Here is a 13,516-nt window from a genome sequence, read left to right on the forward strand (position 1 = left end):
TTTAGGGGAACTCGTAGGAGTGAGAAGTGAGTTGCATGTTAAAAAGAGCGTGAGTATATCTTCGAATGGCAAATGTTTTGGAAAATATTGTAAAGATGCTAAGGAAGCTCACTTTTCAGAGGAGAGTGGATGGGTATGGGCGACTTAACAGTGTTGGACTAGTGGGTGTGAGTGGGTTCCATTTACGGAAACTCGTAGGAGTGATGAGTGAGTTGCGTGTTAAAAAGAAAGTGAATACATTCGCGTGTCAAATGTTTTGGAAAAATTTTTAAAGATGATAAGGAAGCTCACATTTCAGAGGAGAGTGGATGGGTATGGGCGACTTAACAGCGTTGGACTAGTGGGTATGTATGGGTTCCATTTAGGGGAACCCGTAGGAGTGAGAATTGAGTTGTATATTAAGAAGAGCGTGATCCTATTCTCATGTCAAATGTTTTGGAAAGATTTTTAAAGATGCTGAGGAAGCTCACTTTTCAGAGGAGATTAGACGGGTATGACCGACTTAACAGAGTTGTTCTAGTGAATGTGAGCGGGTTACATTTAGGCGAACTCGTAGGAGTGAGAAGTGAGTTGCATGTTAAAATGAGCGTGAAAATATTTGCATTTCAAATGTTTTGGGAAATTTTGTAAAGATACTAAGGAAGCTCACTTTCCAGAGGAAAGTGGACGGGTATGGGCGACTTAACAGCGTTGGACTAGTGGGTGTGAGCGGGTTCCATTTAGGGGAACTCGTAGGACTGAGAAGTGAGTTGCACGTTAAAAAGAGCGTGAAAATATGCGCATGTCAAATGTTTTGGAAAAATTTTTAAGGATGCTAAGGAAGCTTGTTTTTCAGAGGAGATTAGATGGGTACGACCGACTTAACAGCGTTGGACTAGGGAGTGTGATCGGGATACATTTAGGGGAACTCGTAGGAGTGAGAAGTGAGTTGCATGTTAAAAAGGGAGTGAATATATTCGCATGTCAGATGTTTTGGAAAAATTTTTAAATATGCTAAGGAAGCTCACTTTTCAGTGGAGGGTGGATGGGTATGTTCGGCTTAAGAGCGTTGGGCTAGTGGGTGTGAGCGGGTTCCATTTAGGGGAAATCGTAGGAGTGTGAACTGAGTTGCTTGTTAAAAAGAGCGTGAATATATTCGCATGGCAAATGTTTTGGAAAATATTGTAAAGATGCTAAGGAAGCTCACTTTTCAGAGATGAGTGGATGGGTATGGGCGATTAACAGTGTTGGACTAGTGGGTGTGAGTGGGTTCCATCTACAGAAACTCGTAGGAGTGATGAGTGAGTTGTGTGTTAAAAAGAGCGAGAATATATTCGCATGTCAAATGTTTTGGAAAGGCTTTTAAAGATGCTATGGAGGCTCACTTTTCTGAGAAGATTAGACGGCTATGACCGACTTAACAGGGTTGGACTAGTGAGTGTGAGCAGGTTACATTTAGGGGAACTCATAGGAGTGAGAAGTGCGTTGCATGTTAAAAAGAGCGTGAATATATTCGCATGTCAAAAGGTCTGGAAAGATTTTTAAAGGTGCTACGGAAGCTCACTTTTCAGAGGAGATTAGACGGGTATGACCGACGTAACACCATTGGACTAGTGAGTGTGAGCAGGTTACATTTAGGGGAACTCATAGGAGTGAGAAGTGCGTTGCATGTTAAAAAGAGCGTGAATATATTCGCATGTCAAATGTTTTGGAAAGATTTTTAATGATGCTAAGGAAGCTCACTTTTCAGAGGGGAGTGGATGCGTATGGGCGACTTAACAGCGTTTAACTAGTGGGTGTGAAAGGGTTCCAATTAGGGGAACTCGTAGGAGTGAGAAGTGAGTTTCTTGTTAAAAAGAGCATGAATATATTCGCATGTCAAATGTTTTGGAAAAATTTTTAAAGATGCTAAGGAAGCTCACTTTTCGGAGGAGAGTGGATGGGTATGGGCGACTTAACAGCGTTGGACTAGTGGGTGTGAGCGGTTTCCATTTAGGGGAACTCGTAGGAGTGAGGAGTGAGTTGTGTGTCAAAAAGAGCGTGAATAAATACGCATGTCAAATGTTTTGGAAAGAATTTGTAAATATGCTAAGGAAGCTCACTTGCCAGATGTGATAGGAGGGGTTTGGGCGACTTAACAGCGTTGGACTAGTGAGTGTGAGCGGGTTCCATTGAGGGGAGTTCGTAGGAGTGACAAGTGAGTTACATTTTTAAAAAGAGGGTGAATGCTTTGGAAAAAATTTGTAAAGATGCTAAGGTAGCTCACTTTTCAGAGGAGATTGGACGGATATGGGCGACTTAACAACGTTGGACTAGTGAGTGTGAGCGGGTTACATTTAGGGGAACTCGTAGGAGTGAGAAGTGAGTTGCGTGTTAAAAAGAGCGTAAAAGTATTCGCATGTAAGATGTTTTGGAAAATATTTTAAAGATGCTAAGGAAGCTCACCTTTCAGAGGTGGGTGCATGAGTATGGGCGACTTAAGAGCGTTGGACTAGTGGGTGTCAGTGGGTTCCATTTAGGGGAATTAGTAAAAGTGTGAACTGCGTTGCATGATAAAAAGAGCGTGAATATATTCGCATGGCAAAAGTGTTGGAAAATATTGTAAAGATGCTAAGGAATCTCACTTTTCAGAGGAGAGTGGATGGGTATGGGCTACTTAACAGCGGTGGACTAGTAAGTGTGAATGGTTTACATTTAGGAGAACTAGTAGAAGTGAGAAGCGAGTTGCATGTTAAAAAGAACATAAACATATTCGCATGTCAAATGTATTGAAAAAAATGTAAAGATGCTAAGGAAGCTCACTTTTCAGAGGAGGGTGGATGGGTATGGGCGACTTAACAGCGTTGGACTAGTGGGTGTGAGTGAGTACCATTTAGGGGAACTCGAAGGGGCGAGAAGTGAGTTGCGTGTTAAAAAGAGCGTGAATATATTCGGATGTATATTGTTTTGGAAAAAATTTGTAAAGATGCTAAGGAAGCACACATTTCAGAGGAGATTGGACGGGTATGGGCGACTTAACAGCGTTGGACTAGTGGGTGTGAGCGGGTTACATTTAGGGGAACTCGTAGGAGTGAGAAGTGAGTTGTATGTTAAAAAGAGCGTGAACAAATTCGCATGTCAAATATTTTGGAAAAAGATTGTAAAGATGCTAAGGAAGCTCACTATTCAGATGTGATTGGACGGGTTTGGGCGACTTAACAGCGTTGGACTAGTGAGCGTGGGCGGGTTACACTTAGGGGAACTTGTAGGAGGGAGAAGTCAGTAGAATGTTAAAAAGAACGTGAATATATTCGCATGTCAAATGTTTTGGAAAGATTTTTAATGATGCTAAGGAATCTCAACTTTCAGAGGTGATTAGACGGGCATGACCGACTTAACAGCGTTGGACTAGTGAGTGTGAGAGGGTTACATTTAGGGGAACTCGTAGGAGTGAGAAGTGAGTTGCATGTTAAAAAGAGCGTGAATATATTCGCATGTCAAAAGTTTTTGAAAGATTTATAAAGATGCTAAGGAAAGTCACTTTTCAGAGGTGATTAGACGTGTATGACCGACTAAACAGCGTTGGACTAGTGAGTGTGAGCGGGTTACATTTAGGGGAAGTCGTAGGAGTGAGAAGTGAGTTGTATGTTAAAAAGATCGTGAATATATTCGCATGTCAAATGATTAGGAAAGATTTTTAAAGATGCTAAGGAAAATCACTTTTCAGAGGTGATTAGACGGGTATGTCCGACTAAACAGCGTTGGACTAGTGAGTGTGAGCGGGTTACATTTAGGGGAACTCGTAGGAGTGAGAAGTGAGTTGGATGTTAAAAAGAGCATGAATATATTCGCATGTCAAATGTTTTGGAGAGACTTTTAAAGATGCTAAGGAAGCTCACTTATCAGAGGAGATTGGATGGGTATGAGAGACTTTACAGCTTTGGACTGAGTGTGAGCGGGTTACACTTAGGGCAACTCGTAGGAGTGAGATGTGAGTTGCGTGGTAAAAAGAGAATGAATATATTTGCATGTTAATTGTATTGAAGAAATTTTTACAGATGCTAAGGAAGCTCACCTTCCAGAGGAGATTGGACGGGTATGGGCGACTTAACAGCGTTAAACTAGTGACGGTGAGTGGGTTACATTTAGGGGAACTCGTAGGAGTGAGAAGTGAGTTGCATGTTAAAAAGAGCGTGATATATTCGCATGTCAAGTGTTTTGGAAAACTTTATAAAGATGCTAAGGAAGCTCACTTATCAGAGGAGATTGGATCAGTATGGGAGACTTAACAGCGTTGGACTAGTGAGTGTGAGCGGGTTCCATTTAGGGGAACTCGTAGGGTGAGAAGTGAGTTGCGTGTCAGAAAGAGCGTGAATATATACGCATGTCAAATGTTTTGGAAAAAATTTGTAAATATTCTAAGGAAGCCCACTTTTCAGATGTGATTGGACGGGTTTGGGCGACTTAACAGCGTTGGACTAGTGGGTGTGAGCGAGTACCATTAAGGTGAACTCGTAGGAGTGAGGAGTGAGTTGCGTGTTAAAAAGAGCGTGAATATATTCACATGAGAAATGGTTTGGAAAAAATTTGTAAAGATGCTAAGGAAGCTCACATTTCAAAGGAAAATGGACGGGTATGGGCGACTTAACAGCATTGGACCAGTGGGTGTGGGCGGGTTACATATAGGGGAACTCGTAGGAGTGAGAAGTAGTGTGCGTGTTAAGAAGAGCGTGAAAATATTTGCATGTCAAATGTTTTAGAAAAATTTTTAAATATGCTAAGGATGCTCACTTTTCAGTGGAGGGTGGATGGGGATGGGCGACTTAAGAGCGTTGGACTGGTGGGAGTGAGCGGGTTCCATTTAGGGGAACTTGTAGGAGTGAGGAGTGAGTTGCGTGTTAAAAAGAGCGTCAATGTTTTCGCATGTCAAATGTTTTGGAGAAATTTTTAAAGACGCTATGGAAGCTCAATTTTCAGAGGAGAGTGGATGGGTATGGGCGACTTAACAGCGTTGGTCTAGTGGTTGTGGGTGGGTGCCATTTAGGGGAACTCATAGGAGGGAGAAGTGAGCTGTATGTTAAAAAGAGCGTGAACAAATTCGCATGTCAAATGTTTTGGAAAAAGTTTGTAAAGATGCTAAGGAAGCTCACTATTCATAGGAGATGTATTGGGTATGGGAGACTTAACAGCGATGGACTAATGAGTGTGAGTGGGTTCCATTTCGGGGAACTCGTGGGAGTGAGAAGTGAGTTGCGTGTCAAAAAGAGCGTGAATATATACGCATGTCAAATGTTTTGGAAAAAAAATGTAAATATTCTAAGGAAGTCCACTTTTCAGATGTGATTGGACGGGTTTGGGCGACTTAACAGCGTTGGACTAGTGGGTGTGAGCGAGTACCATTAAGGTGAACTCGTAGGAGTGAGGAGTGAGTTGCGTGTTAAAAAGAGCGTGAATATATTCGCATGAGAAATGGTTTGGAAAAAAATTGTAAAGATGCTAAGGAAGCTCACATTTCAAAGGAGATTGGAGAAGTATGGGCGACTTAACAGCGTTGGACCAGTGGGTGTGAGCGTGATACATTTAGGGGAACTTGTAAGAGTGAGAAGTGAGTTGCATGTTGAAAAGAGCGTGAAAATATATGAATGTCAAATGTTTTAGAAATTTTTTTAAATATGCTAAGGAAGGTCAATTTTCAGTGGAGGGTGGATGGGCATGGGCAACTTAAGAGCGTTGGACTGGTGGGAGTGAGCGGGTTCCATTTAGGGGAACTGGTAGGAGTGTGAACTGAGTTGCATGTTAAAAAGAGCGTGAATATATCTTCGAATGGCAAATGTTTTGGAAAATATTGTAAAGATGCTAAGGAAGCTCACTTTTCAGAGGAGAGTGGATGGGTATGGGCGACTTAACAGTGTTGGACTAGTGGGTGTGAGTGGGTTCCATTTACCGAAACTCTTTGGAGTGATGAGTGAGTTGCGTATTTAAAAGAGCATGAATATATTCCCATGTCAAATGTTTTGGAAAAATTTTTAAAGATGCTATGGACGCTCACTTTTCAGAGGAGAGTGGATGGGTATGGGCGACTTAACAGTGTTGGACTAGTGGGTGTGAGCGTTTGCCAAATAGGTCAACTCGTAGGAGTGAAAAGTGAGTGGCGTGTCAAAAAGAGCGTGAATAAATACGAATGTCAAATGTTTTGGAAAGAATTTGTCAATATCCTAAGGAAGCTCACTTGCCAGATGTGATAGGAGGGGTTTGGGCGACTTAACAGCGTTGGACTAGTGAGTGTGAGCGGGTTCCATTGAGGGGAGCTCGTAGGCGTGACAAGTGAGTTACATTTTTAAAAAGAGGGTGAATATATTCGTATGTCAAATGCTTTGGAAAAAATTTGTAAAAATGCTAAGGTAGCTCACTTTTCAGAGGAGATTGGACAGATATGGGTGACTTAACAACGTTGGACTAGTGAGTGTGAGCGAGTTACATTTAGGGGAACTCGTAGGAGTGAGAAGAGAGTTGCGTGTTAAAAAGAGTGTGAATATATTCGCATGTAATAGGTTTTGGGAAATTTTTTAAAGATGCTAAGGAAGCTCACCTTTCAGAGGTGGGTGTATGGGCATGGGCGACTTAAGAGCGTTAAACTAGTGGGTTTCAGCGGGTTCCATTTAGGGGAACTAGTAAAAGTGTTCGAATGGCAAATGTTTTGGAAAATATTGTAAAGATGCTAAGGAAACTCACTTTTCAGAGTAGAGTGGATGGGTATGGGCGACTTAACAGTGGTGGACTAGTGAGTGTTAGTGCGTTCCATTTAGGGGAACTCGTAGGAGTGAGAAGTGAGTTGCATGTTAAAAAGAGCGTGAACATATTCGCATGTCAAATGTTTTCGAAAAGGATTGTAAAGATGCTAAGGAAGCTCACTATTCAGATGTGATTGGACAGGTATGGGCGACTTAACAACGTTGGACCAGTGAGTGTGAGCGGTTTATATGTAGGGGAACTCGTAGGAGTGAGAAGTGAGTTGCATGTTAAAAAGAGCGCGAATATATCGGCATGGCAAATGTTTTGGCAAATATTGTAAAGATGCTAAGGAAGCTCACATTTCAGAGGAGAGTGGATGGGTATGGGCAACTTAACAGCGTTGGACTATTGGGTGTGGGCCGGTGCCATTTAGGGGAACTCGTAGGAGTGAGAAGTGAGCTGTATGTTAAAAAGAGCGCGAACAAATTCGCATGTCAAATGTTTTGGAAAAAGTTTGTAAAGATGCTAAGGAAGCTCACTATTCAGAGGAGATTTATTGGGTATGGGAGACTTAACAACGATGGACTAATGAGTGTGAGCGGGTTCCATTTCGGGGAACCCGTAGGAGTGAGAAGTGAGTTGCTTGTCAAAAAAAGCATGAAAATCTACGCATGGCAAATGTTTTTAAAAAAAGTTGTAAATATGCAAAGAAGCTCACTTTTCAGATGTGATTGGACGGGTTTGGGCGACTTAAGAGCGTTGGACTAGTGGGTGTGAGCGGGTTCCATGTAGGGGACCTCGTAGGAGTGTGAAATGAGTTGTATGTTAAAAAGAGTGTGAATATATTCGCTTGGCAAATGTTTTGGAAGATATTGTAAAGATGCTAAGGAAGCTCACATTTCAGAGGAGAGTGGATGGGTATGGGCGACTTAACACGGTTGGACTAGTGGGTGTGAGCGGGTTCCATTTAGGGTAACTCGTAGGATTGAGGAGTGAGTTGCGTGTTATAAAGAGCGAGAATGTATTCACATGTCAATTGTTTTGGACAAATTTTTAAAGATGCTAAGGAAGCTCACTTTTCAGGGGAGAGTGGATGGGTATGGGCGACTTAACAGCGTTGGACTGGTGGGTGTGAGCGGGTTCCACTTAGGGGAACTCGTAGGAATGAGAAGTGAGTTTTATGTTAAAAAGACCGTGAACATATTTGGATGTCAAATGATTTCGAAAAAGTTTGTAAAGGTGCTAAGGAAGCTCACTTTTTAGAGGAGTTTGGATGGGTATGGGAGACTTAACAGCGTTGGTCTAGTGAGTGTGAGCGGGCTCCAGTTAGGGGAACTCGTAGGAGTGAGGAGTGAGTTGTGTTTTAAACAGAGCATGAATGTATTCGCATGTCAAATGATTTGGATTAATTTTGTGAAGATGCTAATGAAGCTCACTTTTCAGAGGAGATTGGATGGGTATGGGAAACTTAACAGCGTTGTCAAGTGAGTGTGAGGGGGTTCCGTTTAGGGGAACTCGTAGGAGTGAGAAGTGAGTTGCGAGTCAAAAAGAGCGTGATTATATATGCATGTCATATGTTTTGGAAAAAATTTGTAAATATGCTAAGGAAGCTCACTTTTGAGATGTGATTGGACGGGTTTGGGCGACTTAACAGCGTTGGACTAGTGAGTGTGAGCAGGTTCCATATAGGGGAATTCGTAGGAGTGAGAAGTGAGTTGCGTGTCAAAAAGAGCGTGATTATATACGCATGTCAAATGATTTGGAAAAAATTCGTAAATATGCTAAGGAAGCTAACTTTTCAGATGTGAATGGACGGGTTTCGGCGACTTAACAGCGTTGGACTAGTGAGTGTGAGCGGGATATATGTAGGGGAACTCGAAGGAGTGAGAAGTAAGTTGCATGTTAAAAAGAGCGCGAATATATTCGCATGGCAAATGTTTTGGCAAATATTGTAAAGATGCTAAGGAAGCTCACATTTCAGAGGAGAGTGGATGGGTATGGGCGACTTAACAGCGTTGGACTAGTGGGTGTGAGCGGGTTTCATTTAGGGGAACTCGTAGGAGTGAGGAGTGAGTTGTGTGTTAAAAAGTGCGTGAATGTATTCACATGTCAAATGTTTTGGAAAAATTTTTAAAGATGCTAAGGCAGCTCACTTTTCAGAGGAGAGTGAATGGGTATGGGCGACTTAACAGCGTTGGACTAGTGGGTGTGAGCGGGTGCCATGTAGGGCAACTCGTATTAGTGAGAAGTGAGTTGCGTGTCAAAAGGAGCGTGAATAAATACGCATGTCAAATGTTTTGGAAAGAATTTGTAAATATGCTAAGGAAGCTCACTTGCCAGATGTGATAGGAGGGCTTTGGGCGACTTAACAGCGTTGGACTAGTGAGTGTGAGCCGGTTCCATTGAGATGAGCTTGTAGGAGTCACAAGTGAGTTGCATGTTAAAAAGAGGGTGAATATATTCGTATGTCAAATGCTTTGGAAAAAATGTGTAAAGAAGCTAAGGTAGCTCACTTATCAGAGGAGATTGGACGGATATGGGCGACTTAACAACGTTGGACTAGTGGTGTGAGCTGGTTACATTTAGGGGAACTCGTAGGAGTGAGAAGCGAGTTGCGTGGTAAAAAGAGCGTGAATATATTCACATGTAAGATGTTTTGGGAAATTTTTTAAAGATGCTAAGGAAGCTCACCTTTCGGAGGAGGGTGCAAGGGTATGGGCGATATAAGAGCGTTGGACTAGTGGGTGTTAGCGGGTTCCATTTACGAGAACGCGTAGGAGTGAGGAGAGCGTTGCCTCTTAAAAAGAGCGTGAATGTATTCGCATGCCAAATGTTTTGGAAAAAGTTTGTAAACATGGTAAGGGAGCTCACTTTTCAGAGGATGTTGGATGGGTAAGGGAGACTTAACAGCGTTGGACTACTGAGTGTGAGCAAGTTCCATTTAGGTGAACTCGTAGGAGTGAGAAGTGAGAGCGTGATTATATACGGATGTCAAATGTTTAGGAAAAAATTCGTAAATATGCTAAGGAAGCTCACTTTTCAGATATGATTGGACGGGTTCAGGCGACTTAACAGCGTTGGACTAGTGAGTGTGAGCGGGATATATGTAGGGGAACTCGAAGGAGTGAGAAGTAAGTTGCATGTTAAAAAGAGCGCGAATATATTCGCATGGCAAATGTTTTGGCAAATATTGTAAAGATGCTAAGGATGCTCACTTTTCAGAGGAGAGTGGATGGGTTTGAGCGACTTAACAGCGTTGGAATATTGGGTGTGAGCGGGTTCCATTTAGGGGAACTCGTAGGAGTGAGGAGTGAGTTGCGCGTTAGAAAGGGCGTCAATGTATTCACATGTCAAATGTTTTGGGAAATTTTTTAAAGACGCTAGGGAAGCTCAATTATCAAAGGAGAGTGGATGGGTATGCTCAACATAACAGCGTTGGTCTTGTGGGTGTGGGCGTGTGCCATTTAGGAGAACTCGTAGGAGTGTGAAGTGAGTTGCATGTTAAAAAGAGCGTGAACATATTCGCATGTCAAATGTTTTGGAAAAAGTTTGTAAAGATGCTAAGGAAGCTCACTATTCAGAGGAGATTTATTGGGTATGGGAGACTTAACAGTGATGGACTAGTGAGTGTGAGCGGGTTCCATTTAGGGGAACTCGTAGGAGTCAGAAGTGAGTTGCGTGTCAAAAAGAGCGTGAATATATACGCATGGCAAATGTTTTTATAAAAATTAGTAAATATGCTAAGGAAGCTCATTTTCAGATGTGATTGGACGGGTTTAGGCGACTTCACAGAGTCGGACTAGTGGGTGTGTGTGAGTACCATTTAGGGGAACTCTTAGGAGTGAGAAGTGAGTTGCGTGTTAATAAGACAGTGAATATAGTTTGGAAAAATTTGTAAAAATGCTAAGGAAGCTCACAATACAAAGGAGATTGGATGGGTATGACCAACTTAACAGCGTTGGACTAGTGAGTGTAAGCGGGTTCCATTTAGGGGAATTCGTAGGAGTGTGTAGTGAGTTGCGTGTCAAATAGAGCGTGATTATATGAATGTCAAATGTTTTGGAAAAAATTTGTATATATGCTAAGGAAGTTCACTTTTCAGATGTGATTGGACGGGTTTGGGCAACTTAAGAGCGTTGGACTAGTGGGTGTGAGCTGGTTCCATGTAGGGGACCTCGTAGGAGTGTGAAATGAGTTGTATGTTAAAACGATTGTGGAAATATTCGCTTGGCAAATGTTTTGAAAGATATTGTAAAGACGCTAAGGAAGCTCACATTTCAGAGGAGAGTGGATGGGTATGGGCGTTTAACAGCGTTGGACTAGTTGGTGTGAGCGAGTTACATTTAGGGGAACTCGTAGGAGTGAGAAGTGAGTTGCGAGTCAAAAAGAGCGTGATTATTTATGCATGTCAGATGTTTTGGAAGAAATTTGTAAATATGCTAAGGAAGCTCACTTTTCAGATGTGATTGGATTGGTTTGGGCGACTTAACAGCGTTGGACTAGTGAGTGTGAGCAGGTTCCATTTAAGGGAACTCGTAGGAGTGAGAAGTGAGTTGCATGTTAAAAAGAGGGTGAATATTTTCGCATGTCAAATGCATTGGAAAAAATTTGTATAGATGCTAAGGTACCTCACTTTTCAGAGGATATTGGACGGATATGGGCGACTTAATAACGTTGGACTAGAGAGTGTAGGAATGAGAAGTGAGTTGCATGTTAAAAAGAGCGTGAATATATTCGCATGTCAAATGTTGTGGAAAGATTTTGAAAGATGCTAAGGAAGCTCACATTTCAGAGGTGAGTGGATGGGTATGGGCGACTTAACTGCATTGGACTGTGGGCGTGAGCGAGTTCCACTTAGGGGAACTCTGAGTGAGATGTGAGTTGCTTGTTATAAAGAGCGTGAATATATTCGCCTGTCAAATGTTTTGGAAAGATTTTTAAAGATGCTAAGGAATCTCACTTTTCAGAGGAGATTGGATGGGTATGGGCGACTTAACAGCGTTGGACTAGTGGGTGTGAGTGAGTTACATTTAGGGAAACTCGTAGGAGTGAGGAGTGAGTTGCATGTTAAAAAGAGCGTCAATATATTCGCATGTGAAAATGTTTTGGAAAGCATTTTAAAGCTGCCAAGGAAGCTCACTTTTCAGAGACGTGTGGATGGGTATGGGCGACTTAACAGCGTTGGACTAGTGGGTGTGAGCGAGTTCCATTCGTGGGAACTCCTAGGAATGAGAATTGAGTTGCCTGTTAAAAAGAGTGTGAATATATTCGCATTTCAAATGTTTTGGAAAGATTTTTAAAGATGCTAATGAGGCTCACTTTTCAGAGGGGAGGGGATGGGTATGGGCGACTTAACAGCGTTGGACTAGTGAGTGTGAGCGGGTTACATTTATGGCAACTCGTAGGAGTGAGAAGTGAGTTGCATTTTAAAAAGAGCGTGAATATATTCGCATGTCAAATGTTTTGGAAAGATTTTTAAAGATGCTAACGAAGCTAACTTTTCAGATCAGGGTGGATGGGAAAGGGTGACTTAACAGCATTGGGCTAGTGGGTGTGAGCGAGTTCCATTTAGGGGAAATCGTAGGAGAGAGAAGTGAGTTGCATATTAAAAAGAGCGTGAGCATTTTCGCATGTCAAATGTTTTGGAAAATTTAGTAAAGATACCAAGGAAGCTCACTTTCCAGAGGAGAGAGGACGGGTATGGGCGACTTAACAGTGTTGGACTAGTGAGTCTGAGCAGGCTACATTTAGGGGAACCCGTAGGAGTGAGAAGTGAGCTGCATGTTAAAATAGCGTGAATATATTCGCATGTCAAATGTTTTGGAAAGATGTTTAATGATGCTATGGAAGCTCACATTTCAGGGGAGATAAGACGGGTATGACCGACGTAACAGCGTTGGACTAGTGAGTGTGAGTGGGTTACAATTAGGGGAACTCGTAGGAGTGAGAAGTGAGTGAAATGTTACAAAGAGCGTGAATAAATTCGTATGTCAAATGTTTTGGAAAGATTTTTTAAGATGCTAAGGAAGCTCACGTTTCAGAGGAGATTGGACGGGTATGGGCGAGTTAACAGCGTAAGACTAGTGAGTGTGAGTGGGTTACAATTAGGTGAACTCTTAGGAGTGGGAAGTTAGTTGCATATTAAAAAGAGCGCGACCATATCCGCATGTCAAATGTTTTGGAGAATTTTGTAAAGATACCAAGGAAGATCACTTTCCAGAGGAGAGTAAACATTTATGGGCGACTTAACAGCGTTGGACTAGTGAGTGTGAGCGGGTTACATTTAGGGGAACTCGTAGGAGTGAGAAGTGAGTTGCATGTTAAAAAGAACGTGAATGTATTCGCATGTCAAATATTTTGGAGAGATTTTTAAAGATGCTAAGGAAGCTCACGTTTCAGACGAGATTGGACGGGTATGGGCGACTTACCAGCGATGGACTATTGAGTGTGTGCGGGTTACATTTAGTAGAACTCATAGGAATGGGAGGTGAGTGCATGTTAAAAAGACCGTGAATATATTCGCATGTCAAAAGTTTTGTAAAGATTTTTAAAGATACTAAGGAAGCTCACTTTTCAGAGGAGAGTGGATGGGTATGACAGACTTAACAGCGTTGCACTAGTGAGTGTGAGCAGGTTACATTTAGGGGAACTCGTAAGAGTGAGAAGTGAGTTGCATGTTAAAAAGAGCGTGAATACATTCGCATGTCAAATATTTTGGAAAGATTTTTAGAGGTGCTAAAGATGCTCACTTTTCAGAGGAGAGAGGATGGGTATGGGCGACTTAACAGCGTAGGACTAGTGGGTGTTTGCGAGTTCCATTTGGGGG

This window comes from Schistocerca piceifrons, chromosome 4 (assembly GCF_021461385.2).
Source record: "Schistocerca piceifrons isolate TAMUIC-IGC-003096 chromosome 4, iqSchPice1.1, whole genome shotgun sequence".
NCBI classification, from domain to species: Eukaryota; Metazoa; Arthropoda; class Insecta; order Orthoptera; family Acrididae; genus Schistocerca; species Schistocerca piceifrons.